Source organism: Drosophila obscura, unplaced genomic scaffold (genome assembly GCF_018151105.1).
Source record: "Drosophila obscura isolate BZ-5 IFL unplaced genomic scaffold, ASM1815110v1 contig_186, whole genome shotgun sequence".
Classification (NCBI taxonomy): domain Eukaryota; kingdom Metazoa; phylum Arthropoda; class Insecta; order Diptera; family Drosophilidae; genus Drosophila; species Drosophila obscura.
In genome coordinates, this window is record NW_024542774.1 from 2,591,293 (window position 1) to 2,597,292 (window position 6,000).

Genomic DNA, 6,000 nt, shown 5'->3' on the forward strand with positions numbered 1-6,000 from the left:
GACAAGGACAGACCAACAACCCTAAAGCGGGGAGCGATGGCACTCGGATCATAAGCACACGACGACGGCGGGTGGTTGGGTAGGGTGCGAGGGTGGTCGGTCCCCTTCGCTGTGTCCTGTGTGGGGTGGAAACTTTCACATGGAGATCCTGATGCCGTCGAAAGGGTTGCTTGGCGGGACAAAGTCCCCCCATTTTGGCAGCGTCAGCTGCGCTTTGCCGATCCCACAGGGAACTTGGACTTGGCGCAAAAAAAAGGAGTAGAGTTGCATTCAACCCCTAAAAAAAAGTTCAACAAACCCCTCGAATTGGATACAGACTGGTAGGGAGGGGTCCTTGTCCTGTCCGGAGGTTGCATGCATCCTGGATTTTTCCTACCCCCAAGCAGGAGCAGGGAAACACAACAGCTGCAGATCCAACGAACAAAACCACCCCTAACAATGCGAGCCAGCGATGCGATCGTTGCATGCTATGCTTCTCCGATCAGCATGATCGATCCATTCCACCCTTGGGTACACACACACACACACACTCGTATGGCAGGCGGCGGCCGCCCAGTTTCAGCCGCCACTCAACTCCATTAAATTCAATTGACAAAAGGAAATGAACATGAACATGCAAAAAAAAGAGAATAAATGTATTATACAGCACACACACACACACACCCATACACATAACAAAAACGAAACACACGAAAAACAGATTAATGGAGAACCAGGCAACGCTCGTGAGGGGCGCATAAAATGGGAAAATTCAAGGTACCCGCCCGATTGTAGAGGGGGCAGAGCAGATCGCTGCCGGGAGCCAACGCAGCACAGCACATCTGCTCTTCTGGGCTACATATGTATATGTACATACATACATATATATGTACATATGTACGAACGTATGTATAGGCTGTATAGGTTCTATAGAAATTGTGGCCATGTTGCTCGCGCGCTGGCTTTGCATTTCCAATTTACATTTGTATGCATGTGCAGCAGCAGTCGAGTCGCAGCCGACAGTGGCAAGAAGCAGAGCGAAAAAGCAAACTGAAACCGCAAACAAGGCGACGGCGAATTCGTTTCGAGCAGGAATGATCGACAATGTATTACCCTACACTCATTCGCAGAGACTTTACTGGCTTTGAGATGAGTGAAGCGTCCTTCGATTATGAACAGCCAGTCTTTATTTCTGCCAAAAGTTTACGGCTACGTAATATAATCCACAAAATGAATGACACATGTAGCAATCAATGAGGACCATTAAACACTTTAGCAGAGATATGATACACCCAGAGATTTCCACTGGGTACAGGGTATCGAGAGATGACTTCAAGGTTAGCGACAGCGAGTAGAGTTGGCGTCCGTCCCACGCACTCTGCTGACGTCGCAGTCGGCGTCACTGTGGACGCAGAACTTTGGCTGCTTCGCTTCCTTTTGCCTTTTCTTTGCGAGCTTCTTTTTCTCTTCTTGGTGGGCTCCCCTAACCCCACCCCATCTTCATCGTATATGTAGTGCATATGGACGCGTATGCATGTAAATGAGTTTGAGCACAATATAAAAATAAACATTTTTTTTGTTCTTGCATTTTTTTTGTTTTTCCTTTTCTTGTGCAATTTCTGTGGCTAAATTTAAACACGAAAAAAAGGAATTTTTATGGAACAGCTGTATGCGCCGTCAAAAACAAGAGAAGAAGAAAAAGAAGAGTAAGAAGAAGCAGCAGAAGAAAGTGCCGAAAAACCATAAGAACATTTAACAAATTTTGGAGGATTATGTGGAAGAGTAGAGTCGCTCTCAACTCGATCGCCCACACAGACCCATCGATTAGAGAAATCTGATAAAAATCTATAAACTTATGGAATATGAGTAAGGTTACTCAAGCTACAATTTTAATGGAAATTCTACTGATTGATGAAGGCAAAACCTTTTTCAGAATTAACTCTCGTAGTTCAAACTTCATATAGTAATAATGCACGTTTGATGTACATTGTACATATGAGAGCTCTGCTAACGATCATTCTTTGGGTTGATAAAACTAAACAGTTTCTTATAGTTAACAAACAGTTAACAGGATCAAAGAATATATAATTCCAAGAGCTCCATATACGTATATAATGTAGTAAATTCCAGTAAATTTTTAGGGTGCGGCATAGATTTTTCCCTCCGCCTGGCCTGTTGTTGGCCAGCTTCAGTAATGGCCAGAAAAGAAATGTTGCCAAAAACCCGAAAAAGTCAAAACGAGTTTTTGGAGATCTTGGATCTTCCACCTTTTCAAACTTGCCACATAAATATTTTCTTCGCTTCGTCATGCCAAAAGCAGAAAAACCAAATTTTCAACTTTTATTGCTGTTAATTTCTTTATATACGGAATATCTCAGATTTCGATGATCTGATGCTGCGCGGGCGTCGTCGTCTTGTAAGTACTGGACAAACGAGCCAGAAGCTGCTTTGGTGTATGGAAATCTAACTGCTGAAATCGTTTTCATATGATTAATATAATTCTGGGATTACCGGGGGCCATTTTTATAACCTTGAGGTAAAAGATAATGAGTAATTCAAGAATGTATGTACATATTTTGCAAGCTAAAAATAACGATGTGATAAGGAAAAATATTATAATATTTTATTAGATTATTAAAAAAACCATTATAATTATATGAATTATTTAAATTAGCACACAGGACATGACATGAAAGTGATCATAAATAGAGGAGAGTCATTCGATTGAGGGACCAGCTAACTCCAAAGAAGAAAAGTAAGGATCAAAGTCTATTTATCAGCTATAGATCTTGGGGTACATGCGAATGCAATTAACCTTCCAGTTAAGATCTCGCAGAACTGATTTTAGACAGATTCGCCAAGGTCCATAGATGGCGCCAGTTTTTACCGAAAATTAGGGATTTATCTATGGAGTTTTGGAAGCTATTTTATAGCATGTAGAGCTGCTGCAGTCTCTGGTTTCTGGCTGCTGTTTCGGGTAATGCTAATATTAATTGAATAATGTGCAGAATCTCAAGAAGAGAAGCGCAATTATAGTTGCCGAATTATGACTGGCCTCTGCTCATTGCCGAAACACGGCAAATCGTAAGCAGTTATTTTTATACCCCCCAACAAGCCGAAAATCAAGTTTTTTTTTTGCAATTGCCAAAGCCAACAAAGAGCCAGGAGGCAGCACAAAAAAAAAAAAACAAACAAAAGTGAGGAATAAAAGTTAATTACATATAAAAAAGATTTATACACACATAGAAAGTTGCATGCCAAATAAAAAAAAACAAAACAAAACAAAAAATATATTGTACAAGCCGAAGCGAAAATCCCAAACCAAAAAAAAAATGTTCAAAAATGATTTTGATGTTGCTCAGAGTTTGCTCACAGAGAGAGACAGAGGCAGAGGCAGAGCTTTTGACGATCCCATGGTCAGATAGGCAGACACACATTTAGACAGAGGTGTACCTACATGTATGGAGATGGGTGTGGGCGCCTGACTGACTGACTGACTGACTGACTCGCCCCGAGGGCGCATCAGCGAAAAGTAATGCTTTCAAATGGCATACACGGACAGACAATAAAGTAAATTTCACGTTGTGTCATGTCAGCCCACAACAACAAATGGTGAAACCCTAAACGAAAAGTCAAGGTATATTAGCAGCAAGGTAGAGAAGGGTCGTATACCAATGCACATCCGTCCCCCTATTTACCTTACCAGCTGTTGAATCTACCTTGCACAAAGTTGGGTTTGTTCGACTCGATTCAAGTCGAGTCCCGGGGTCGGTTCGGTCCACTGATGATGATCCCCGACGCCGACACACACACACACACACAATTTCCACCCCAAAAACACAACAGACAGTTCGCCGTGGGGTGGCGTTGGTGGGCCCTGCTGGAGCGCTGCGACATCGATTCGAGGCAACTAAGCTTCAGGGCCAAAGTACAACAGCAGCAACTAAGGCGGCAGAGCAAAAACTACCCTAATAACGTTAAATGAGAACGCCCCGTTCCCGTTATTCCGTTATTCCACTATACCGAACATTAGTCAAAGCGGCCCTCCACGAATGCTTTGAATAGGTGCCTCTGTAGAGTTTCTGCATGCACACGTCGTGTCTATGAGGTGGTCTACAATGCGGCTACATTGCGACGATTTTTATTATCCCATAGGAAAGGGACACCAAATTCTGTCCCTATTTGTTTAATCGGCGCCAAGTTTGCCATATAATGATCGCACACGGCAATAGTTGCGTTCGAGGACTGTTCTCAGACCTTCCGCAATTTCAACACTTCCCAATTTATCAATTTCTTTCTTTGTGATTGGAGCCACTCGCAGGTATTGGTATTTGGCCCACTGTCCCCACCGCCAGTACCTTGTACACATTCTCCAGGGCTCCAAAATCCACGTGTGGCAGGTGGTGCTCATCCGTGATTGCGATGATGGGGACCTGACCTTGCTGTATCGTTCCAGGTTCCATTGAATGGAACAAAAATTTAATGTTTTTTTTAACTGTTTCGGACTGAATTCTAGTTTCGGACAAATCTTCATCACTTTGTACAGTGGACGCCGTTTGTGCTCCACGTGGTCATCATTCTTCGACTCCGTATCCATATCCGAGTCATTATCCGTGCTGGGTCTCTGGGTGCTGCATACCTGCAAGACCTGCACGTCCATACAGAAACAGAAACAGGAACAGGAGGGTGGGAGCAGCCCAGATCGAGCTGTTGGGTAGTATGAGTGGGCAGGGTGGTGTGGTGTGGGGTGGTAGTGGTAGTGGCTGTGCCTGGCAACACACAAGGGATAGACAGATGCATACACAATCCCACTCTTGGTGGGTAATGGGGAGGGATTGGACTGAACAGAGAGCATGAGATCCACACGGGCCAGCCTCGTGCCAGAGAGACGAGAAAGAACGACAGAGAGAGAGAGAGAGAGAGAGAGCGCACGCGAAAGCGCCATGAAGTATGTTTGATTTTTCGTCTTATGCCCTCGCTCGTCTTGCGCTTATTCACTGTTGCCAGGTGAGCTTTGGCCATCCACGAGAGAGATAGCAACAGAGATGAAGGTGATAGGGGAGGTGGAGAAAAGGAGTGGGTGGCAGAAGCAGCGCGAAGGACCCTCTTGGGTGAAACAACTTTTTGAAGCAAGCTTAATTTGCAGCTGCAATTAAATTTAATTAACATTTATAAATTGCAAATTGCAAAACTGTGGACAACTCTTCTTCACTCAGGTGAGCATTATGTCATAGACAAGGTGAGCCAGCCATCGCTGTTCGAGTAAGAGAGAGAGGTACAGCTGGGGAGAGCTGGATAGAGGGAGCGGGGGCTGTTGCTGCATGACGCATCACGGCCTTGGAACTGCAGATTTTGGATTTTGAATCTTTTCCAAATTGCTGTGCGGTGTGCGGACTGTGGTACTTTTATGGAAATATATACTATAAGCCAATCGAGAGATTAGTAATCTTTAGGGGGAGCGGACCGGACCAGTGGCCTCCCTCGATCTCTCTACGCTACGATATTAAAAGTTTTGCTGCCTGTCAACGCATACGTCGTATTCGTATACTACGAATACCACGATACGCTTAAGGGCGGAGCAAGTTGTTAAGAATCCAACACCTGTCGTTACCCACACATCACATTATAGCTACAAGTGCATATGGGATTTATGTGTACATAATAACCCACTTATAGTAGTCGCTCGGAATTTGGAACCCTTTCGTTATTTGGTGATTTGTATTTGCAACAAGTTTTCCTTGAAGAATAATCACAGAAACGAGGCTCCTGAAGATTTGTTGCCCCATTCTAGAAGAAGGAAATGTTCACCCAAAAAGGTACAAAACCATCACAGGATATACATACATACATACATATGTACATATGTATGTATGTAAAAGGGTTTGTTGTGAGTTTCTCTATTATTCAGGTGTTCCCAATTCCTATTCTAAGTTCCGAGCGACTACTGTACCTGTACATATGTACATACATATGTACATATGTATGCACTTCTAGAGTCTAGTTTGCCAGTGTGAGAGTATG